Source organism: Canis aureus, chromosome 27 (genome assembly GCF_053574225.1).
Source record: "Canis aureus isolate CA01 chromosome 27, VMU_Caureus_v.1.0, whole genome shotgun sequence".
Classification (NCBI taxonomy): domain Eukaryota; kingdom Metazoa; phylum Chordata; class Mammalia; order Carnivora; family Canidae; genus Canis; species Canis aureus.
The window spans coordinates 18,407,821-18,433,760 of NC_135637.1; the positions used below are offsets into that span (position 1 = coordinate 18,407,821).

General features: G+C 41.8%; 1 long non-coding RNA gene across 1 annotated transcript in view; it reads left to right on the forward strand.

Moving 5' to 3' along the window:
* Nucleotides 1-25,940, forward strand: part of LOC144299500 (uncharacterized) — a 53,776-nt gene that overhangs the window by 12,857 nt on the left and 14,979 nt on the right. Inside the window, exon 2 of the long non-coding RNA XR_013366208.1 lies at nucleotides 6,966-7,030. This is a non-coding gene — a long non-coding RNA (uncharacterized LOC144299500). The remainder of the gene's footprint in view (nucleotides 1-6,965; nucleotides 7,031-25,940) is intronic.

Here is a 25,940-nt window from a genome sequence, read left to right on the forward strand (position 1 = left end):
GTGTGTGTGTGTGTGTGTGTCTGTGTGAAGGAGCAGAAGGAGAAAGACCAGCAGGCTCCCCAGTGAGCATGGAGCCCAATGCAGAGCTTGATCTCAGGACCCTGAGATCATGACCTGAGCCAGAATTGAGTTGGATGCTTAACCGACTGAGCCACAAGTCCAATGTATAAATCATTTAAATTGGAAAGTGCTTTATAGGTCTGAGGGAAAAAAATCTTGGCCCATTCTAGGTTTGTCTTTCAGAAGCTTTATTGTTGTACATCTACATTTAAGTCTATCATCCACCTGGAACTTATTTTTATTATTTTGTTTATAGTGTGAAGAAAGTTCCTTTTTTTTCCATGTGAACTTTCACCAAGTAGAACTGGGGACTAAGCCCCAGGTTTCAAAAATATTGTCTTACCTTACTTCCAATAGTGTCTGTCATAAATCAAGTAACAATATATTGTAGGCTTGTTTCTGGACTCTTGTATTCTCTTCCACTGATCCATTTGTCTCACTTTGAACCATTACCCCACTGTCTTAATTATTGTAGCTTTATCGTAATTCTTTTTTTCTAAGTTTTTATTTATTTAACTACTCTCTATACCCACTATGGGGCTCAAACTCACAACCCCGAGATCAAGAGTCAAATGCTCTTCCAGCTGAGCTGGCCAGGTGCCCCTATCATAATTCTTAACATCTGGAAGTGTGAATCTTCCAATCTTGACATCATCAAGATTGTCATGGATATTCTTGGCCCTTGTTATTTCCATATAAATTATAGAATTAGCATATCAATTCCAACAAAAAAGAGAAACCCGTTGGGATTTTGATTGGGGTTTTGTTAAATCTGTATCTTAATTTAGGGAAAATGACTTTACAATATTGAGTCTTTCAGTCCATGAACATTATTTATTACTGCATTTCTTTAGGTCTTGTACCAGTCAGGGTTCAGTGAAGAGACAGAAACCAGACCAGTTACTTGAACAAGGATAATTTCACATGAAAGTGTGTTAGCTAGTACAACTAGTAAAAAGGTGGATAGTTATTTCAAAGGGTAGAACATGATTCTAAGGGGTGCAGAGGAGTAACTGGAGAAAGCAGTGAATAAGTGAAGATACTTAGAAGGACCCTCTCCTCATTGCTAGACTGAGATTCAGACCTGATTGGAGGTGTGGCTGCCATAGAAACATCCAGTCCACTAGTGATGGAGAACAGGAAGGTGTGGGTGACAACTGACCTGCAGGACTGGTCTTACTGGATAGAAGGAAGGAGGAGGAAGGAGGACATGGGCTGAACAGCTGGTCTACAGGACTTCTGATGTAGAGGTAGAAGTGGTGATAATGGACATTCTTAACTCATTCCCAGCCTGAGAGGAAATGTTCAATATGTCACCACTATGTATGATGGCTCTAGTTATTTTAGCTACCCTTTATCAAAACTGTCTTAGTGTGCTAAGATTAAGAGTATTTAACTCTTCTCAAATGCTTTTCCTCATCATTGAGATGAATCCTTTTTTTTTTTTTTTTTTTTTTGGTCCTTTGTTTAATATGGAGAATTTTTTAGTGATTTCTTTGCAGACCTGAAACTTTGTACTCTTAGAATAAACCAGAGTTGGTCATGATATAGCATCCTTTTTATGGAAGTACTGCATTTGATTTCATAATATTTTGTTTGGGAGTTTTGTATCTGGGTCTATGAAGGAGATTGGACTGTAATTTTCTTTTTTTGCAATTTACTTGTCAAGTTTTGGTATCTGGGTGATTGTATCAAGGTCATGCTGACCTCAAAAAATGAGTTGAGAAATGTTTCATCTTTTTATATTTTCTAGTAGTGGTTTGGTGAGGTCAGTATTACATCTTTTTAAAATGCTTGGAAGAATTTACCAGTGAAGGTATCTGGGCTTGGAGATTTCTCTGAGGGAATGTTAATTACAGATTCAATTTCTTTAATAGATACAGAAGTATTCAGATGTTTTATTTCTCCTTGTGTCAATTTTGGTAAGGAGTGTTCTTCTAGATTGTATAGTTTTATATAAATTATTGAATTCTGGGGCACCTGGGTGGTTCAGTTGGTTAAGCAGCCAACTCTTGGTTTCAGCTCAGGTCATGATCTCGGGGTCCTGGGATTGAACCCTCCTTTGAGCTCAGCACTCAGTGGGGAGTCTGCTTGTGGATTCTCTCACTCCCTTTCCTTCTTCCCCTCCCACCCACTTGTACTTGTGGTCTCTCTTTCTAAAATAAATAAATAAATAAATAAATAAATAAATAAATAAATAAATAAATAAATCTTTTAAAAAATAAATACATCGTCAAGTTCTTTTGGCATAACCTTGTTTATAATATTCTGTCTCACTGTTTAGGATAATATTATTTTTTACTATGCCTGTAGGATCTTGCGTGGCACTTACCAATTTTTATTAGCCTTTTCAGAGAACCAGTTTTGAGTTTTGTTGATTATCTCTATTATAAGTTTCCTTTTTATTTCATTGATTTTTGTTTTTATGTCTGTTGTTTCCTTCCTTCTAGTTTCTTTGAGTTTGATTTGTTGTTCTTTTATTAACTTCTTGAGATGGATACTTATATTATTGATTCCCATCTTCGTTTCTTCTCAGGCATATCCATTTAGAGCTGTAACTTTTTGTTTAACAAGAGTGGTAGCTACTTACCATACTTTCTCCTGTCTTATTTGTATTATCATTCAGTTTAAAATATTCCTAATATCCTTTGTGATTTTTTCTTTTTTGGTGATTAGAAAAAAAGGTTATTTATTTATTTTAGAGAGAGAAAGAGAGAGAGGGAGCATGAGCTGAGGGGAGGAGCAGAGAGAGGGAGAGAACCTCCAACATACTCCCTGCTGAGCATGGAGCTCAGCTTGGGTCTTAATGTCACGACCCTGAGATCATGACTTAAGCCAAAATCAAGAGTCAGATGCTTAACCAACTGAGCCACCCAGGCACCCCTGTGACTTTTTTTCCCTAATTTCCAATCAGGTTTTAAGAGATTTTTAAGTTGTTATTATTGATTCCTGCCATAATTGCACTGTAGTAAGAATATATATTCTACGTAATATTCATCTTTGCACTTTGTTAACATTTATTTTATGACCCAGTGTTCCAATCATTTTGGGTCAGTGCTCCATGTACACTTGAAAATATGTGTATTCTGGTATCATTGGGTGCTGTGGATGTTTCCCACTGATTTATTCCGTTTCATTAATCTTTCTTTTTTTTTTTTAAGCTGTGTCCAATCTCTTGCTAGAGTCCAATGTCAAACAAGTCAAATTCATTAATCATGTTGTTTAGATCTTTATACTCCTACCACTTTTTTGTCTCCTTTTATTAGCTCCTGAGAGAGGCTGTTAAAATATTCCACTACCATTATGGATTTGTCTACTTTTCTTTTTGGATTTTTAATTTGTATATTTTAAAAGTATGACATTATGTGCTTATGAATATAAAATTGTTGTATCTTCCTGGTGGATTAACCTTTTTATTAGAATTTTTCTCTTTATATCAAGTTATATGTCTTGTCTTCAAGTTTGCTTGGTTTGATATTAGTATAACTATTACCTTTCTTTTGGTTATTGTTTTATTTTTTTCCTTCCTTTTACTTTCAACCTTTTTGTGTCCTTATGTTTAGGGTGTATCTCATATGAGCAGCATATGACTGATTCTGATATAATCTGACAAGCTAGGTCTGTTAATTAGAGTATTTGGTCTATTTACATGTAATTACTGATATGTTTGGTTTTATATCCATAATATTGCTATTCTTTCTATTTGTTCTATTCCCCTCCTCTCCTTTCTTGCCTTAATGTGGGCCAATCAAAAAAAATTTTTAATTGAACCAGTTTTTCTTTTATTAACTTGTTACTTATGCCTTCTTTTTGTAGTTCCCCTGGAAATTAAGACATACCTCCTTTGTTTATTAGAGTCTGATATAAATCAGTATTTATACCACTTTCCAGACAATTCTAGGGCCTGTTACACTTTATTTTCCTTATGCCTTTTATGCTTTTAATTGTATTTACTTAAATGTACATGTATTTAAAACCCCACAGGAAATCATTGCTCATGTTTTCAATATTCATTTAGATTTAGTCATACTTTTTTTTTTCTATTGCTCTTCAAGTCTTTCCTGCATTTCTGTCTGGGATCATTTCCTTTTGCCTTTAGAACCCCCTTTAGTATTTATTTTAGTTGGATCTGCTGGTGACAGATTCTCTCAGTTTTAATTTGTTTGAAAAATAACTTTATTTTACTTTCATCCTTGAAGGTTATTTTCAGTATGTGTAGAATTCTAACTTGGACATCATCTCCTTTCATTGCCTTTTCACTCCCATCACATCTGGTGAGAGGTCAGCTCTCACATAGTTGCTTTGATTCTAAACTGCCTGCCTTATACAGCACAAATGGGGGGAAATAGCTACAGTGTTTTTGGATCACTTCTCATTACATCCTTGCCTTGGGAAGAATAATTTGGGCCTTCAACTCCTACCTGTTTTGACATTCCCAAATACTAATTTTTGTCTCTCGCCCTCATGAAGCATCCTAACCACTTTGATAGCTTCTCTGCATTTTACTTTTATTTTATTTTTTTTGAGTGAGAGAGAACACACACGTGTGTATGCATACATGTGTGTGACCTGGGTGGGTGGGCAGAAGGAAGGAAAGAGAATCTTAAGCAGACTCTACAGCCAGCACTGAGCCTGATGTGGGACTTGATCTCACAACCTGAGATCATGACTTAAGCCAAAATCAAGAGTTGGGCACTTAGCTGAGTGAGCCACCCAGGCTCCCCAGCTTCTCTGCCTTTGAACAGTGACCCTCTGCCCTGCCTCAGAGCCTCCCCCCATGATGCTTGAGAGTCATCAATGTCCTAAGGGAAAAAGTGATGTGCACAATGTCAGGCTCATCTCACTGAAATTCCTTCTTCCTTTTTTTTTTTTTAATGCATGCACATTAAAAAAAAAGATTTTATTTATTTGAGACAGAGAGAGAGAAAGAGAAATCACAGTAGGGGGAGCAGCAGGCAGAGGCAGAAGGAGAGGGAGAGGCAGACTCTCCGCTGAGCGGGGAACCTGTCACCGGGCTTGATCCCAGGGATCATGACCTTAGCTGAAGCCAGATGCTTAATTGACTGGCCCACTCAGGGGCTCCTGAAACTTACCTTTTTTGCAGGATTTTTGTCCTGCAAATACTTGAGGCACCCCAGGGATTTCACACACAATTTTTTTTGTGCTTGTGTCCTGTCTGGTTTTTCTAGTTACACGTGGTAAGAACGTTGGTCTGCCTCAATTACTCTATCATAGCCATACTTGGAAGTTCCATCATTTGTTTCTGCTTCTGAATGCTTTCTCTGACACACTTTGCCTTTTATTTATGTTTCTGGTCCCTTGCGACTTCTGTTTTCTGCTTGTTGTCTCCCAGGGCTGCTGGTTCTGCAACACAGGCTGTGCTTTAGCATAATTGACGTCTCCTGTGGTTGTGGAACGTGGTGGCCCCACAGTCCACCCTGTGAAGCCCAGCATGATATGGGCCCTGGCTTACTCTCCCAGTGCCACTTCCTATCCTTTCACCATTAAGAAGTAAGCTTACAACCCAGAATGGGTAGGTGAGTTGGATCTTCATGGAGGCCTTTCTTAACGCCTCAGCTTGGTGGTTTTAGCGAACTCTCATTAACGCCCTGCATCATTTCTTTCTAGCTCTTTTCACAAATGTAATTTGCGACTTATTTGTGGAATTGGCTCAGTAATTTATCTTTTTCCCTCCAGAATGTCATCTGGGCCATGAAAACAGTGACCTTGTCAGTCTCATTTATTGATATCCCCAGTATCCACCACAGTGCCCAATACATGTTTACTGAATTAATTTGAGGCTTATAATGATAGGAGATGAGAACCAGGTTGGGGGAACTAACATTTGTTACAATTTTGCTATTTATCTTATTTAGTTTGACCTTACCTCCTGGAGGCAGACAGTGTTGCTGTTTTGCATAGAGTAAACCATGGCTCAGAGAAATCCTGTTATTTTCCTAAGGTCACATCTTTGCTAAGTGCCTGATCTAGAAATCAGTCCCAGGCCTCACCAGTTCAAAGGGAACCTCAACTCTGGGTTGTTAAATACTTCTCAGCATTCCATCCTTTTTGTATTTCTTTACTGGCTTTTCAATCTTTATCTGGTACTCCTAGAATACTAGGTTATGGTCAAGGGCTTTACTTGAGAATATAGGAAAAATTAAAGCAGAGATGCAGACAATTTCTTTCTGTTACTTCAAAAACAGATGGTGTGCCTTTTATACTTCCACAGAAAGATTAAGGGGGTTAACCCAGATTGGCACGTAAACTTACTCCCCTCAAATGGCCTAGTTGAGGGGGAAACATTAATTTGTTTAACTTCAGTTACAGAGGTACCTAGAATCATAGCAATAACTATTATTTATTGAGCACCTACAGTGTGCCAGGCACTAAAATAGGCAGGATCCGTACCTTCTCTTCAGTCACCAAATGCCCCTGGAGAGTATCCATTATTATTTCCATTGAACAGATTTGGAAACTAAGACTCAGAGAAGTAAAGAAACTTGCCTTAGGAAGTTTTAGATCTAGAATTTTTTTTTTAAGGTTTTATTTATTTACTCATGAGAGACACACAGAGAAAGGCAGGCACATCGGCAGAGGGAGAAGCAGGCCCCTCTCAGGGAGCCTTATGTGGAACTTGGTCCCAGGACCCTGGGATCATGACCTGAGCCAAAGGTGGATGCTCAACCACTGAGCGACCCAGGCATCCCTAGATCTAGAATTTGAACTCCTTTATGGACTACTATAAAGACTGCTGCTTATCATTACATATACTGATCAAGGCATCAAGCCAATAGAAGGAGCTTAATAATTGTTGTTTGCTTTTTCCAGATTAGTGATGGTATGATGAGCTTCCTAGAAAAAGGTCACAATGTATTGAACGAAGGCTCTTTGTGTTTCTACAGTATCTCCAAATTGACCCCATGGAAAGCTCCAAAGGTTTGGAGTCATGACAGCTTCCAAGTGTCAGGTAAGGATTATATTAGTCTCAACCACAGGCTGTATTCTGCTATTTGCTCCAAATATTTTCTGGTTGCAAATGTTATTGATCTGACAGTTTATTTCCCGAGACGCATTAGTTCAAACTGATGTGATATGAAAGTCTCATCCTAAGGAAATTGGCCTTGTGAACAGCTCTCCCCTGGGAAGAGCATGCTGCACTTATGACTTTACTAATATGATGAAGAAGCTGCAAATACAATTAGTGGGCCTGGTTGGTGATTTTCCAATAATGATGTTTGGGGTATATTATTGGTTTAGCAGTAATTGAGCTTAAGATGATCTGAAAATCTCTAAACTGTGTGAAAGTCATTCACAGCTTTGGCTCACTGTAATATTTGTGAACGAGAGTGGGTGTGGGGTACTGATGACACTTGGATGTGCTGAACCTCGGGGGATGTGTCCCTGGACAGCTGCAGCTGGTCTCTCAAATTCTGTGTCCTTTTACTCTGTCACTAGTAAGGTGATGACTTCTTCATAATCTTTTGCCCACTCCCAAATCTCATCCTGATCCTTATCATTTGGCACTCACTACATGTTGTGTAGTTCTCTTATTTCTCATGCAAGTATGATTTGTCTGGTGCACATTACAATTCTCTTTATTGATCAGGATAGTTGATGCTAGCTACCGTGGTAGACAAGACCTGAAATCTCAGGAGTTGAGCATCTCAAAAGTATATTTCGTGGCTATGCAAAGGTTGTCAAAGGCTCTCCTCTATTTGTTGACTCAGGAATCTAGATTCCTTCCATTTGTCATCTCAACAGAGGTTTTTTTTGGAGACCATATTCCCTGGATTTCATGGGTTCTTGTATGGTCTTTGTTTAGGGATGATTGAATAGCAGACTGAAGGTAGAGACCCTCTCTCTCCCTGGAGACATTCCAGGGTGATGAAGTTCTTTTCTCTTCCTAGAGGATATTGGCTTATGTTCAGAGGCAGTAAACCTAGAGATAACCCCCATATCCCAGAGACATGTACTTCCTTTCCAGGGTAAGGAGTTCTCTCTCTCCAGAGGGAAGGACAGGCAGGTAACCAGTAGCTTGGTAGAAACTCAGAGTCTCCTCTAAGTTCAGGGTTCTCCAGTGGTGCAGTAATCCATGTAGAGCAAGGTCACGCTCTGCTCACTCCATGCCATTATCCAGTTTCGTATATACACATTCTTCTGTTTCCCCATCCAAACCACTTTTACAGGGGGCTGTAATGGGTGCCAAGCAGAGCAGTTCCACATTCCAGCAGAGAATCATAATGCAGTTGATGACTAAAGGAAGTCACAGGTCCACTAATGGTGAGAGGATACACTTGAAGGTTTTTTCTTTGAGTTATCAAACATTGTTAACATTAATACTTGGCTGCTATATGATTATCAATGTAACTCTTTAACAGTGAGTGCAAATATAATACTATGGCAAAAGATATCTATATTGAACCATAAAATGCAAAAGATTCCTTAGTAAGCCTGTCCAAGTCCACAAATATCTTTTGAGTGCCTATTTCATGCTGGGCACTAGGGCTACATTGCACCTAACAAAACAATATTGCTGCCTTCGAGAAGCCTATGGTTTAGTGAAGAACTCCTTGCCTTCACTACTGTGCAGAGTCAAACTGTCTTACATTAGGTTCAGTTAAAGGAATACACATCTGTTATTGAATCCACCCTGATTCCTGCATAGTATGGTTTAGGTTACCTGCCTAATTTGTTTTGTAAATGGTTCTTCCACTTTCCAGCTCTGTTTCTCAATCCTTTCCCTTTCTATTCCTTGGGATCTACAAGCTCCTTAATAATTAAATAGGGGCTATCTCTGTCAAGACTTGTTTGGTTGCAAGTGACAGAAACTCCCAACTGGCATAAGCCACCAAAGGGGATTTTAGTGGATTCTCTGAGTGAACTGTCAAATGGAGCTTCAGGCTCAGATGGATCCAGGGGCTCAGCTGATGATTTCAGGACTAAGTCTTTCTTTTTCCATTTCTCTTTTATATTGTCTTATGTATTGACCTTTCCCACATGGTGACAACAACAGCTCCATTCCATGTTACCTTTGCAACACACATCTTACAGATGAAGAAATTCCCTGTACTTAACTTTAAAAAAGTCTAGCATTGAATCAATCACTCTGACTAGGGGGAAGGGAGTGTTTTGGCCAAATCTAGGTCAGGTTGTTATGGGCTGAATTGTGACTTCCTCAGATTCCTTTGTGGAAATCCTAACCCGTAGGACCTCATAATGTGAGTGTATTTGGAGATAGGGCCTTTACAGAGGTAATTAAGGTTCAGTGAGGTCATAGGGGTGGACCTTAATCCAGCACGACTGGCATCCTCATAAGAAGAGGAAATTAGGAGACAGACACAGAGAGGGAAGACCATGTGAAGACACAGGGAGAGGAAGGATATCTGTGTCAGGGAGAGAGGTGTCAGGAGAAATGAGCTCTGCCAATGCCTCGTCCTCAGACTTCTGGCCTCCAGAACTGTGAGAAAATTTCTGTTGTTTAAGCCACCCACTCTATGCAGCCTTAGCAAAATAGTACACAGTTTCCTTCCTTTAAATTGGGGTGGATTTATTTAGTACCCCTTGAACCACCCTAGAGAGCAGGAGTAATTAGTCAAAGGAAACCCAAGGAGCTGTTACCATAGGGAAGAATAATGAACTCTTGGTAGGAAAAAAAAAAGAGATGGATCATCTACCACTGGTCAGATTCATCATAATTTTTGGACATTCGTGATGCATTAGGCTTAGAAACACCTTATTGAAATGCTTAACAACCCCATGAGGTAGATACAATTATTGTCCTAATTTTACAGATGAGGAAACTGAGTCTCACACAGATTAAGTGAATTACTCAGGAACGTGCAATCAGCAAGTAGTAGAATCAAGATTGATATCCACACCTGTCTGGCTGCAAAACCTTAGCTTTTTATCACTGTGCTCTTTGGAGAGCCAGTGACAGCTAGATTCTGCTGCTTTCCTACTCCAAGATTGAAAAGCTCTGACTTGAGGCAGGGGAAGGAAGTATGTTAATATGTTAATTAGGGAAAATTCACAGTCTGCAGAATTCGTGAGTCCATTTTCAGAACTATTTCTGATCTGGGAGAGCCTTTGACCCAGTCAAGTTAATGAACATTGCAGAACATGAAGTAATTGCTGTTGTTCCTCAAAACTGGGGGCAGGAAAATACCCAGTAGCCCAACCCACCCCAACCCTGACTCCTGAGGCTAAGGATTGGAACACCAAAGCCTCAGCAAGAAGACCCAATGGAGAAACTCCTCAGTTCATCTGCTCCTTCCAGTCCTGTGTGTTTACAGTGTGTTCTGTTCTGTGATTAGCTAGGCAAGCCCCGTCCCTGTCTGAACTGGGGGCGTAAAGTCTACAGCTAAGAAAGAGATCTGTCCTGAATTTTATAAATAGGATTTCTAGTTTGAAATGCAGGCTGATATTTGAATGTTTTACTAGGAAACAAATTCAGAGGCTGTCAGACTGATACATGGTCATCGTACTTTTTCCAAGTTGTTCTGATACTTCTGTTGAAATCATCTGGTGACCCTAACTTGTAAATCCAGCTGGTCTTTGTTAGGACTCAGTGGTAGCAAGAAAGGCCAATCCATGCAAGCCAGTTCACAAACAGGATTCAGGGTCTTTGTTACTGAGTATTTATCATCTGAGTCCATGACCTGGTGAAGTTGTACAGAAAAGCAAAAATTTGTCATTAAATTTTTTTTTCAATAATTATACAACTTCAGTTATTAAAGCTTTTACTGATTATATTATGTTCCCTAGCATGAATCCTTTTTTAAAAAAGAATTTATTTATTTATTTATTTGAGAAAGAGAGAGAGAGAGAGAAAGAGAGAGAGAGCATACACACCAGTGATGGGGGAGGGGCCCATGGAGAGGGAGAAGCAGACTCGCACTGAACAGGGGGCTGGATGTGGGGCTCTATTCCAGGACCCTGAGATCATGACCTGAGCTGAAGGCAGATGATTAATCAACTAAACCACCCAGGCACCCCTAGCATGAATCCTTTTCTGCCGTGTTCACTCTCTTGTAGCTCAATTTCTCTGAAGGACCCCCTGAATTGTGAATGCCTATCATATGTCCTGGAATGGATTGCTGGTTCTTCCAACCAACAAATCCTGTCAAAGAAAATCAGTCTTTCACTGTCTGACCCTGGTGCTTATGCAATGTAATCCAACTGCAAATGGTCAATTGAAAATCTTGCCCAGGGCAGCCCGGGTGGCTCAGCGTTTTAGCGCCGCCTTCAGCCCAGGGCGTGATCCTGGAGACCTGGTATGGAGTCCCGCGGGCTCCTTGCATGGAGCCTGTTTCTCCCTCTGCCTGTGTCTCTGCCTCTCTCTCTGTGTCTCTCGTGAATAAATAAATAACATCTTTAAAAAAGAAAGAAAGAAAATCTTGCTCTGCCTTCAGCCTAGGGCGTGATCCTGGAGACCTAGGATCGAGTCCCACGTCTGGCTCCCTGCATGGAGCCTGCTTCTCCCTCTACCTGTGTCTCTGCTTCTCTCTGTCTCTCATGAAAATAAATAAGATCTTAAAAAAAAGAAAAGAAAATCTTGCCCAAGATGTAAGGTTCCATGAAGCTGATGAAAGTGGTGTTGAAACATGCCTAAAGAACAGAAAAATCACAGACAATCCAAGAGAATCAGGTGGCCTTTGAACAACATCACAGGGTCAGCCACACTGGCTGTTGTGGTCATTGCTCTGGTCAATTGATACTTGTCTCACACTGATTATTAAATATTTTGAATATCATATCAATGCAAAAAAGAGTTAACAGTTGAAGAAAAAAATGACAAGGAAAGTGACATGGTGAACACATCAAAAGAGAAAGATTTAAATATCAAAAGATTCTAACCGGCCTTAGGAAAAATTGGTGAAGCCCTTGAATATTTTTTAAATGACCTTTTTGCTATCATGCTGTGAAAACCAAACCTGAAGTGAAGGATTTTGTCACAAAAATTACACCAAAAAAAAAAAAATTCACTGCTTAATTCATTTTTCGTTCTTCGTAAGAACTCATGCATAGTTGAAATGGTAACCTGAATTTTGTTATGTTGATAAGCTCAGTTTCATTTTTCAAGATAAAGTTCCAAATCAAACCCCTTTTCTCTTCCATGATTTGCTCTGAAAATTTGGGCTCAGTATTATGTGAGTCATTCTAAATGTTTTCTACTGAATGGATTTTTCTCTCGGGGAGGTGAGGATGGGGGAGTCCTTCCTGCCTTTTCTCATGGGGCTGCATAGTGTTCCCTTCTACTTCTTGCTACACTGGTTCCATTTCCCTGCTTGTCGTCACATCTGTGTGCCTCCTCACTCATGGTGTACCTGGTAAGTTACCCATGTTGTATACCATGTGTCTTTCCTCCCCAGCCATACCTTCTTAGACCAGTGGTAGCCCATGATACAATAGCAGCTATTCTATAGCCTGGCCAAGGCCTAGACTTTATAAAAAGGACACGAGATGCACTAATTGCATTCACTCTCAAGAGTCTCTAAGGACTAGAGTTAGATTTAGTAGGATACCATGATGACCTGATAGTAAATCAACACAACATAGAGAGTCCCTGAGGTCATGTTGGGCCAAATGAAAGCTTTGGGAGCAAGAGTCAGTAATCCAGTAGGACCAAGATAGTCACAGGCTCCAGAGTCCTTTACCTAATCCTTTTCTACTGTGTCATGTACAGTGGCCACATACTCATCCTTGATAGTACCCTAGATTTTCTCAATCCATAAGATTTGAGTGAAGCCAACCCTATCAGATCCAAAGTCATTATGTGACCCAGGCCCAGCCAGTCAGCTCATTATCCCCTTGGCCATAAGAATTGGTTAAAGGATGGACATATTGCTCAACTTGGGCCAGTAACAATCAGGAGAAGGACCTTTGTTTCAAGAGTTAGGAAGAGCAAACCCAGCAGGGGGTACACCTGAAGCTGCTTGCAGCCATCTTGTTGAGAAATGAAGCAACCTGCAGGAGATCAGGACCAAGAGGCAGAGAGAAAATAGGTCCTGCTGATGATGATGCTGGATCCTGCCATGCCTGAAACTGGAAGGAGTCTCAGACTCCCGGCCAGCATTTCTCCTGTTTGCTAAGTTAGTTCAAATTGGGTTTTATGTCACTTGTTACCAAAAGAGCCGTACCTGACACAAATGCTTATTTGATTAGGATAACAATAATCCCTCTTAACCATTTTGAGGCACTTTTGTAGCTGTCATCTCATCAGATGCTTTCAACAGCCCTATGATGCACAGGGTAAGGATCTTCATGAAGGTTGCTGCCAGGTCCAGGGAGCTACAGCAGTGTTTTATCAAGTCCTTGGAAAGCACAGGGAGTGAAGATTGCCTTCTGAGAGTTACACCATGAAGTCAATATATTATAGATCAAAGCAGAGCAATGCAAAGTCACCTTAAAGAGACAGGATGGCGAGCCCTGCAAGACTTGTCTGTCATGTGATTGAACTTATTAACATATTTAAAGAAATACTGTATCCATCACGATCTGCCACAGAAGCCTGGAGGACAGAGAGTTGCAAATGCCAACCTTGACTGCAGCCACTACAGTTTGTTTCAATGGAGAAGGGGTCTTGATTTTTGAATATTTCTTGTTCTAGCAGCAAGGCTCGATGTAGAGAACTGCTTTCAACTACAAGCCATGGAAAAGCAGATTGATAACTATGGTCAATTAAAGGTGGCTGAGACTTTCTTGCCATCCTCCCATTAAAAGGCAGGATCTCTTTCCCTTCCTCCTGAATCAAGGCTCACCCTGTGACTCATCTCAAATAAAGAGAATGAAGAAGTGGGGCTGTGTCATTTCCAAGCTGCAAAAAGTCTGCAACTTCTACTGTTGCATGCCTGGAAGATTTCCTTTTGGAACCCAGCTGCTGTGAGAAATCCAGGCCATTTGGAGAAAGGCTGAGCTGTCAGCCAGCTGCCAGTCATGCAGATGCACTGCTTTGAGCATTCCTGCCAGTTGAACCTCCAGATGATTGCAGTCCCACCCAACCCCAAATGGGCAGAATAACCATCCCACTGAGCCCGGTCAACTCACAGACTCATGAGAGGTGTTAAATGGTGTTTGTTTTAAGTCACTAAGTTTTGGGGGTCATTTGTAATAGTGCAACAGATAACTGAAACAGTAATGGTTTAAGCAATAAAAGCATTTAATGAACTTCTCAGATGGAAATTCTGGATGTAGGAAGGTCCAGTTCTGGAGCAGTATGTCAACAATGTTATCAGTGATCCCATGTTCTTTCTTCCTTTCTATTCCATAGTTCTTAGGAAATTGGCTTTTCATTTTCCTCATGGTTGCAAGATGGCTGCTGCTGCTTCAAGTATCACATCAACTTTTAAAGCAAAAAGAAAGGAAAAGAGTACCTGTGAGCTGTTCTCTTGCCTCCTGTACCTTTTGCTGGAAGCCCCTCAGGTGACTTCCATTAGGTCTCATTGGCCAGAGATGACCACCCTTCTTTCCAAGGAGAGTGAATATATGCTTATCTAATCGCTACAGTATGAAGTGGCCATGAGAAAGGAGGTTGACAGTGGCCTTTTGGCAGCAACAAAAAAATATCTGCCACAAGATAGATGCAGATATTGCCAGTTGCCAGTTGACTTATGATAGTTATAATTCCATCTGGAAAAAAAAAAGCTCATTCCCAACCATTTCTGTCTGTTGCCACTAGACATTAAATGAATGCATCCATTTCTTGTCCCAATTTTATACATCAAGAAACAATATTATTATTCATTTTATCAGGCTAGTCTTCTTACCAGGAGATAAAGTACTGGTTGTATAGATTTTCTGAATCAATCTCTGTGATAGTAATCTCTCTTTGCAAATAAGTAAAGTAGCCATCTGGTTTATACATCAGTCTCAAAGTGTGGCTAATGTGAGTCTAACCCTGAGGGATGATACCCCTGTCAGTGTGTTGAGAGAGCCAGGTTTCCATTGTTTGTAAGGATCTGGGTATAATCACCCAACCTTCATACTATCATATGAATCTCTTTGGGAGACAGCTTGCTGGTTCCTTCTTCTGATGGAGACACAACTGACAGCTGAGCAAAGACATCTGGAATTACTACAGAGATGAGATTGAATAAGGCTGAGTGGCCATTTGTTCTGTTCCCTGAAGGAATTCAGAAACCATGGTGATTTCAGGTTGATGGAGATGTTGAGCTCACCACTCAGACTTTATGATTCTATCGTGAGCTAAAACAGTCTGTCTCATTAACCTTGAAAGTCAGTGTAATGGTTAAGAGCAACATCAGCTCACATGTGCCTGTTGGCTCTACTGCATACTGACTGTGTGACCTTGGGCAGATGTTTTCTCCTCTGTGAGCCTCAGTTTATTCATTTGTAAAATGGAGACAACATTCAGCCTTGCAAGGTGGCTATAAGAATTGACAGGTGTGATGTATGCATAGTGCTTGGCAGAGTATCTGGCTGGACATGGTACTCACTGAACAGTGGCTGTTTTTATCTCTATAGACCTTATGTCTGAACTGGAGGTTAGAAAACCTGGTCACCTGCACCTGTGCTGTCTACATCTCTAAAGGCCCTTTTCATATACCCAGTAGTGGTTCAGGGAATGACAGTGGTGCCCAAACCACCACCATTGCATTGAGTACGATAAAGAGAAGAAATGCAAGATGTGCTCCTTAGGCTCAGAGAAGTTCTATTGTGGTTGGAGAGGCAATATATAAAATCATGAAATGGTTAAGGAACTGCAAGCAGCATATCAAGATGAGGGGTAGCCCCGAGTGCAGTAAGGGCTGACTCTGTCTCGTGCATCCTGTCCTGGTATAGTGGGAATAGCATTGGACTTGAAGTTAGACAGCCCTTCCTGGACACTCCCCATCCCAGGCTGGGTTAGAGAACACCCACTGCCCTGGGATTCCAGCTGTGCTCACCACTGAAATGTAATTGTTCACTTGTCAGTCTCTTCTGTTAAATTGGGAGCAATGGAGGGCATTCATTCATTTATTAATTAATTGAGCAAATATTTATTGGGTATCTGCTATGCACCAACTACTGCTCCAAGAAATGAGAACAAGACAGCTATTACCTATATCCTTGAGAACCTCATGGGAAGTTGCATGAAAGACAACAAACAAGGAAATACGTAGCTACATACAATGTTGAGTGGTGGTAAAGCACTGGGAGAAAATATAGAGCAGGATAAAGGGTGTAAGTAGGTATGAAGATGTGCCACCCACATCCCCCTTCAAAGTAGGATTTGCTGTTCAGCTGCGGGGAGGGTGGTCAGCAGATAGCCCCCCTGTTCCTCCTCAGGGTTTGCTTGAGTGGCAGAGAGCCACCTTGCCCAAGCTCACACCTTTCCCGGGGCAACCTGTATCCAGTGCCAACGTGAGGCTGGGTATGAAAGCCTGGCCATTTCAGCCTGACTCCGGACATGCCTGTGGTGTATACTTGCTTGAAGAGCTTGTTGCTGGGGTGGATGGAGCTATGTTGAACGGATGTCATAGTTTATCATCCATCTTTTGTCCACACTTGCTTTCCCCTCAACACACCACACGCCATCTCTGTGTTTGCTTTAGGAAAATCCAACACGTGGCAAGGTGATGGAGCATCGTGGCATGGAGACGCTTGCAAATTTGGATGAGGTGGTTGGGGAAGTCCTGCCTGGGAAGGTGACATTTGAGCAGAGGCCAGGAGGTGAGGGGTCAGCTATGTAAAGATCTGGAGGAACAGTGTTCACAGGCAGAAGGAATAGCAGGTACAAAAGCCCTGAGATAGGAGTGTACTTGGCACATTCGAGCATCATCAGCAAGGCAGGCTTGTGGGCTGAATGCAGATGGAGAGGAGTCAGCTGTCCCACATGCCAGGACAGCTCTCCTTCAAATCCCAACTGCCGGCATGTAGTAGCCTGAATGTCTATTAAACTAACTTCCTTGTTATTCTAGCTCCTCTCCTCTCTCCACGTGTGGCCTTAGACAAGTAGTTATTTAACCTTTCAGTGCCTCAGTTTCCCTGCCTGTAATCAGTGGCAAAGGTGGGGCCCTTGAGCTCTGATTTAGAGATTTTGTTACCATACCATCTTCTCTTCTTTTGATCCCAATCTCCCTCTCCCCTCTTCCTCTAGGGATTTGGAGCACACCTGGTCCCACCTCCAGCTTCTCAACAGATGGTTCCTACTAGATGGGCGACTGCTCTTGGCAGCTCATCCCTAGATCTCAGAACCCCTGAGCTGAGAAACAGCCACACCGGGGCGGTGAGTGGGGGAGGTGGCAGAGAGGGAGAGAGAGAGAGAGAGTTAGATTTCTCTCCTCTGATAATAAATAAACCCGATTAAGGCATCCCCACACCCGTGGGGCAGGGTGCTCCTTTGGTGGGCCTTATTGCTTTGATAAAAACCGCAATATCTGAAAATTGTCTCCGGCACCCGAGAACTCCCATTTTATGACTTGCACGTGCCTGGGATAAATTGCTTTTGCTGCTTCGTTATATATAATTCAGGTCTTTATGGATGCTGGTGGGATGCATAGCGCTCTCCTGTAATGATTTATTCATCTGGGGGAAGCAGAGTGCACCCACTGGGTTCTGCCCAGCCTGTCTGACAGCTCGAAGGGTTGGCGCTACAGGCACATGTTAGATTTGGCTTGAGAAAGAGGAGCTGTTGTGGGCTGTTTGGCTTTCCCAGAAAGCAGACCTGGCTGGGTAAGGACCACTAATCAGTGTGAAGCTTCCTCTAAGGCAATGGCTGGCTGAGTTAGGGGCTTTGTCGGAGGCAATCTCAAGCCTCCTCACCTCCACCTTGGGGATGTAGGGTGCTTTACAGATGAGAAAATGAAGTCAGAGAAGTTATGAGACTTGCCCAAGGTCACCTGTTCAAGCAGTGAAAGCCTCCTCATAGCAAATGGGTCAGCCTTCATTTTGTCTGTTTGCATCAGGTACTGCACACACATAGATTCACACCCTCTGCAGCACCCACCTGTGAGATACAAGTGATCTACTTCTCCATTTTACTTTCTCATTGGACTGACTAGGTTTACCCTCTAGAAATTGGATGTCTGGGATTTTAACATAAGTCAGCATTCATTCATTCATTCCTGTGTTCATTCATTCATTCACCTCTCTGTACCTCATTTGTCAGCTGGGGAGAATATTAATACTTACCTTGTGGTGTCATTGTAAAGATTAAATGAGGGATGAGCAAAACGAGTTGTCACACATAAAGTGCATAGAGCAGGGTCTGGCCAACAGACAAATGTGCAACAAATTTTAGCTGTGATGGTAACTCTTTTGTCATTCACTCCTTTCGTTCCACAAGTATTTTTAAGTAGCCCACTGTATGTGGGAACTCTCCTAGGTACCCTGCACACATGAGCTTATTTTCAATCTCAGCACTACCCTACCCTCATCTCACAGTTGGAGAAACAGCTCAGAGAGATGAACTAATTGACAGTGGTCCCCAAGTAGGAGGTGAGTGAGTTTTATTTTCCAAAGGAGGTCAGCGTTCATTCATTAGTGCATCGTGTGTGGGCTAGGCACTTCATATATTTCTGTTGACTTATGAGCATGAATGAATGAATGCAAGGGTGGGTAAGCTTGGTTCCTGTCCTTGAGACACTTAAAATCTTTTGTGTGAGGTATAGGCAAGTAGACAGGAGATGACTTTATTTCATGAATTCTAAGATGCACATTTCCCCTCATATGAGCCTCTCTGAGATCTGGATGGATCTTCTAATCAATGGTGTAAAATCACCATTGACCAGCAACAGTCAGGGTGAGGTGCGCCTTGCTTGGAGTGGGCCTATATCTTTTAAGAATTCTTATATCTCTAATGCTCTAAATGGCATAGAGGATGACCTCTTGTACAAAAACCTGGACAGTGGGCACTCATGACTTTAAAAATGATTTAGAAGGCCTGGACTTTGCAGTGTAGATGTTTTTTTGGAATATCTTAGCCAATATATTTTGCTTCTTTTTTTTAAAGTATGTGTCAGCATGATATGTGATAAAACATTGATGTCTAAATTAAGTCTAAAAGCACTTTTTAAATAAGTAGAAATAAACATTCTCAGTGATAAGGAAGCACCATGACTCCTAGGCATATACCCAAGAGAAATGAAAAACTATGTCTTCATAGAAACACGTACACAAATGCTTATAGCAGCATTATTCTCAATTGCTCAAAGATGGAAACAACCCAGATGTCCATCCACTGATGAATAGGTAAAGAAAATGTGTTCTCTCCCTACAGTGGAATGTTATTTCACCCATAAGAAAGCATAAAGTACTGATACATACTACAATGTGGGTGAACCTCAAAAATGTTATGCTAAGTGAAAGAAACTAGCCACATAAGCTCACATATTCTACGATTCTTCTCATATCAAAAAATCTGGAGTAGAGAAATCTGGAGAAAGAAAGTAGATGAGTGGTCGCTTACGACTGGGTAGGGATGAAGGGGTAGGGGCAAGGGGTTGCTAGCTAACAGATATAGGGTTTCCTTTAGAGGTGATGAGACCCATCTAAAATGGACAGTGGTGGTGATGGTTGCACAAGTCTGTAAATATACTAAAATGCATTGAAATGCATGCTTTCAGTGGGCAACTTGTATGGTTTGTGAATTATATCTTCGTAAAGATGTTTAGTTAAAAAGGGAGAAGCATTGTGCCAGAGTCTTTCTTAGGGTTGCACACAATTGTGGTGGTGGCTTGAATTTGAAGAAATTTGGTATAAAGTAATGTGATCAGTATTATGTCAGGGGTAAAGATGGGGCTGTGGATGTACAGCTGGCTCCAGCCTGGGGACCAGGGAAGGCCTCCTGCAGGTGGTGATGGTGGCAGTGCCAGTGCCAAGCCTGTGAGGATAGATAGGGAAGTGGAATGAGAGTGACCCAGGCAGAGGAAGTAGCACATGCAAAACCTGGGAGGTAAGACTGTCCTTTACTTTGGGGATATGACCTCTTCCTGCACAGATGGCTGCCCCTGGGGCAGGGAGTGTCCTAAAGATGAATAAGTTTTGGTCTGTGCTTTCCAGGAGCTTGTGTTCTGGCAGAGAGGATAAAACACATACACCCATTCTCCCAGGTCACTCTCAATCAGTGGTGCATCCATATGTTCAAAAGGTGGCTGGAGAGTCACTCCTGGCTGAGATTTTGAAAGCAGGAGAAGTTGTAAAAGGCAGTTTTCACACTGCTGTTGGGATAGTAAATGCTACAGCCTTTTCAGGGGACAGTTAACTTGGTAAGGGGCATTACCTTTCCACCCAGCTGTCTCACAACCAGGCATTTATCCCAAGAAATGGTCATGGTGACCCCCACTTAGCTAGCTATTCACAGGGATGTTCTTCAGCCCCGCTGTATAACAAATGGCAAAACACAGAATCAATCTGGATTTATGATGAGGGAGCCCTCAACTCAAGACACAACAGCACTTTCATCAGGTGGGATCCCAAGGCCGGCAGATGTGCTGGTAAAGGGCAGACCCCCTGGATGTCAGATGCAACTGCATTGAAGCCAAGGCTGTATCCCAACCTTGGCCTAAGCTTCGGTTTCCTTGTGTGTAAAATGGGGGTGATGATAATAGAACTTACCTCTTAGAGGAGGATTAAAGGCTCAAAAACATGAGAAGCACTTAGGACGGTGTGCAGTGAATGAATTCTAGTGTTATCGATTATTATGTTATTATGGAGCTAATAAAACAGATGTACTTGAGGTCTAGTAAATGACACTGGAAGATAGTTAAGATCAGTTATTGAGTGAAGAAGCCATTAGGAAGAGACTCCATTTGTACTGTGTGTGTATGTGTATAATTTATTTATTTATAAAGATATCTCTATATTTTTTCTTGTTGCTTTTATGAGGTTTCCTAAAGTTTTGAAAGAGACATCAAAGTCACATGTCTGACTGCAAGAAAGCAAAGCACCTCCCAGCCCATCATCCACCAGCACGTGGGAACCCTTTCTGGAGGCTTCCCCAAGCAGCAGGGCTCCAACCTGAAGTCCTTTTGCTGTGACACAGAAGGAGCGCAGTGCAGGCTGCTGGGTCTAAAAATAGGCAGAAGGAGTTGAGTCTGCCTCTGCTGCTCCAGCTCTAACAGTTCTGATGCAGCTCTGTGGTTGACAGAGATCAAATGTTGCTTAAAACCAGGCAGGGCTTTTATTCCTCCAGCAGCTTGAGACTTCTCGGTTCAGCTGGCAGGCGTAGGGGAGCTGGAGCTCACCATTCTGGACCTCTTGCCAGACATTTCCAGTATTCTTCGGGGAATCCTGTCCCTTGGGGCTGTGGGTGCCGCAGAGTCACCCCTGGTTTGGCAGACAGCTTCTGCTCCGGGAGAGAGGGCTGCTCACAAGTCATGAGACAGAGCTGTCAGTGGCCCCAAGAGGCCAGTTTCACTTCTAGAATACCTGTTGTGTTCATTCTCTGCTGCCGGGATGAGCCATTCTCAGTTTTTCCTTTGTGTGTGTGTATGGGGGGGGGGGGGGATATATATTGATTAAGGCTAAATTGAGGGCATTACTGAAATATTTCATGTGGTTTTGTGGCTTGGAGAGAATAGAACAGAACTGGGAGTTAGGAGACCTGGATTCTGCTCTGTATAGTTGAGGAACATTTTGGTTTGTTTTGTTTTTACTTTTAAATGCTTTTTTTTTTTTTGAGACTTATTTATCCATTTTAGAGAGAGCATGAGTGAGAGAGAGCACGAAGTGGTGGTGGGGTGTAGGGGAGAGACAGAGGGAGAGGGAGAAAGAGTCCCAAGCAGACTCATTGCTGAGCCTGATGTGTGGGCTTGATCCCATGACTCTGAGATCAGAACCTGAGCAGAAACCAAGAGTGGAACACTTAACTGGCAGTGCCACCTGAGTGCCCCTAAATGTCTTCTTTTAAAATTGAGATATAACACCTACACAATAGGGAGCATAGATCAAAGTGCACAGCTTGATGGATTTTACATAGGAATAAATGTGTATTTATATAGCCACCCCAGCTGGCTGTCTCATGCTCCCTCCCAGTCAGTATCACCCCAGGGTTGACCCCTCCCCAGTCACCTTTACTACAGGTTAATTCTGCCTGTATTGACTTCCTATAAATGAAATAAAACAGAATGTACAATTCTGTGGGCTTCCCAGCACATTTGAGAGGTTCATGCATGTTCTTGTGGGTAGCACTAGGTCCTCCTTTTTCATTACTGTGTAGTACTCCACTGTATAAATGTCCCACATTTTTCATATGTTCTTCTGTGGTTGGGCATGTGGCTTGTGTCCAGTTTGTGGCTATTATGGGTAATGCTGCTATGGGCATTCCTATATACCTCTTTTGGTGGACATGAGCCCTTATGTCTACAATCATTTCTTTAATTAAAAACTACAGGAGTCTCATTACTAATAACCCAGCTTCCACTGTTCCCCTGTTTAATCTATACTCTATAGAACAGAGTGATCTTAAATAAGATTGTGTAACCCAACTAGTTAAGCCTCCAAAGGCTTCCAGTGCACTTAGAACAAACCCCAGGCTCTCTATTCTGGCATGTAAAAATGCTACATGATCTGCTCCTACTTGTTATTCCTGATTTTTCTGGAACCATTCTTCCTCTCCCTGGGCTTCCATCACTGTGGTCTTCTCTCAGTCTCAGAGCCCAGGCTCCCACAGCCAGAACATGCTGGAATAAGTCTTCTGGTTCTATCTCTAGCTTCCATCATTTTCCAAATTGGATATATATTGTACCCTGAGAAAGAATTTGAACCTGCAACTCACCTCATTTTTCTGAGGGGCTGGACTGCTCATCCACACCTGAGCAGGTGCTCAGCCCCACCAGTCATGGGCTGGGGGTGCCTCTAGCATCCTTGGAGAGCAGGAAGCATTGTAAGTGATCACCCTGTTGCCTTTGCTCCCCTGCCCAGGCTGAGTTACTGTCAGAGATAAGCCGGCCGATATTTCATTTGGGGAGATATCATCTCTCTAGCTATTTCTCCGTAATAAGCTTCTAGTCATTGGAGATGGAGCAAACCTTATCTCCTTCTGCAGATGTGCCTACCTGCTTCCCAGCCCCTTGCACAGCTGTGTTCTCTGGAGGCCACGATTCCACCCACCTACTTGAGATAAAAAAAAAACCAGTACCCCACCACCCTTTGAGTAGGCATTTGTAATGTGCTGTGTCTATAGGGATATGGTCTTGTTGGATGTCAAAATGTATTCTCTCAATGTGAGGTATCTAGGGACAATCTTTATGCTCAGATTTCAGTTGGGAAATATGAAGCTCAGAGAGGTCAAGTGACATGTCTAAAGTTATAGATGGAGCATGGGCTTTGAATTAAGGTGGGCAGGATAAGCAGGGATCAAGAGTTCCAAGAGAGATTCGGGTATGAATTTTGATTACTTTGCTAACTACTAAGTATTACTCTTGAAAAAAGGACTTAATTTTTTTGCACCTCTTGCATCATCCATGAAATAAGAGAAACAGAAGTTGCTATGACACAGGATTATTATGGAGATTAAAAGAGCTGATATTTTGAAAGCATATTCAGCACAGACTTTGGCACATGGTAGCTGTTCAGTAAGTGGGGTTGTTACTATTTCTTTTCCCTGGAGAAAAAAATCTAGTTTTCCTCTTACCTTAGGAAATGTCTAAGGTAAGTTTGGCAGGTAGGGTTAACAAGACAGGACAAGCAACAGGTTCATTTCTTGGTGCTCCAAGTGTGGTCTGCAAACCACTACTGGGAGCTTTTTAGAAATGCAGTCCCAGGTCCTCCCCAGACCTGCTGAACTAGAACCCACATCTTAAAAAGATACCTTGAGGAACCATGTGTGCCTTACGTGCATATCTAGATCTAGAGCTGGTCTTCTCAACTTGCCCTATGCATCAGGGTCACCTGGGGGAGTTTTCAAAAAATTGAGATGTGTGGGCCCCTCCCCCACAGATTTTGGTTCATTGGTTTGGTCTAGAGTCTGGGTATCCCTTTTTGGCTGGGGACAGGGTTGGGAGTGAACTTTGTTTTCTTTTTCTTTTTTTTTCTTTTGGAGAAGGATCATTTTCTTTTTCTAGTTTACAAGAGTTACATACTGAGCATATATTATTTATATGATCAGAAAAACATGTTATTTGAAAATAAAGTACTCATTCTGCAACTTTCTGTCAAATGGTACAAAAACTTATATATTTGCCATATGGCAAGATATTAATTGTATCATCTCAGTGGGAGGAATATGAAGCCTTTTTTTCTTTTATTGAAGTATAATTAACATACGGTGTTATATTAGTTTCAGGTGTACAATATAATGATTCAACAGTTCTATACATTACTCAGTGTTCACCACAGTAAGTGTAGGTACCATCTGTCACCAAACAATGTTATTGCAATCTTACTTACTATATTCCCTATATTGTACTTTTCATCTCCGTGACTTATTTATTTATTTATTTTAAAGATTTTATTTATTTTTTCATGAGAGACAGAGAGAGAGGCAGAGACACAGGCAAAGGGAGAAGCAGGCTCCATGCAGGAAGCCCGACGTGGGACTCGATCCCGGGTCTCCAGGATCATGCCCTGGGCTGAGGGCGGCACTAAACTGCTGAGCCACCCAGGCTGCCTATTTTGTAACTGGAAGTTTAGACCTCTTTATCTCCTTTGGGCATCATTATTTTATTTTATTTTAGTTATTTTATATTTTAAAGATTTTATTTCTTTATTTGAGAGAGAGAGAGAGAAAGAGAGAGAGAGAGCGCATGAGCAGGGATAGAAGCAGCAGGGGAGGGAGAGAATTTGACACAGACTCCCTGCTGAGTGTGGAGCCTGATCTGGAGCTCAGTCCCATAACTGCCAGATCATGACCTGAGCCCAAACCAGGAACTAGTGCTTAACCAACTGAGCCACCCAGATGTCCCATGGCATCATTATTTTTAAAAATCTCTCAGTTGACTCTAATGCATACATAGCAAAAGTTGGGACTCCCTAGTGTGGTGGGGGATGACTTGCTTTGGAATTAGACAGAATTAAGTTTGAAACTAAGGCCTTTCCACTTCCTAGGTGTGACCTCAGGCAGGTTGCTTAACTTCTCTGATTCTCAGTTTCTTCATTGTAACATGAGAGGAAGAATCCTCTCTCCTCCCTCTCTGGGTTTTTATGAGGATGAAATTACCACTAATCATGTACAATAACCTGGCAACAAGGTATTACTGTGAATGTACTTATTCTCTTCTGGGATCCCCACTGTGCTAATCCCAGACATGGTATACTGTTATTGCTATCTCTGTTAACATGATTAGTAGCAGTGGTATTGTCTTCAAATATGAAGGACTAGGAGCTCACTGGGGTATGGCAGGAAATATCTACGGGTGGGTTGAGAAAGCAGTCCTGGCAAGGTCAGGGAAATAACAGTCCTTGCTAGCATTTATAAAATGCTAACCATGCACTGGTCACTATGTAAGCATTTCATAAAATATTTTTTTAAAAAAATTAAAGCTATACATGTACTTAATTTAGGTCAGTGTTTCTCAGTGAAAGAAGGGAGGTGATTTGGCCCCAAGCAAATATTTGGAAGTGTCTGGAGACATTTTTGGTTGTCACAATTGGTGTTAGTAGTGGGGGTGATAAGTTTGCTACTGACATCTGGTAGGTAGGGGCCAGGGATGCTGCTAAAATATCCTACAGTACACGAAACACCTCCTAGCACAAAGCATTATCTGGTCCTAAATGTCAGTGGTGCTGAGGTTGAGAATACCTGGTTTAGATTCAATTAGTTTTGCAAAGCATGTAATACAAAACAGTAGTTCCTCTGCCCCTCTCTCCCTCTCTCCCTCCCCGGAAGCCACCACCTTTGCCCTTAGGGTGGGTTATTTTGTTTACCTACAGGTCTCGAAATAGCCTGGTGATATTGTACCTTTTTGATGACTCCATTCCAGACTCTATCCCTTGGC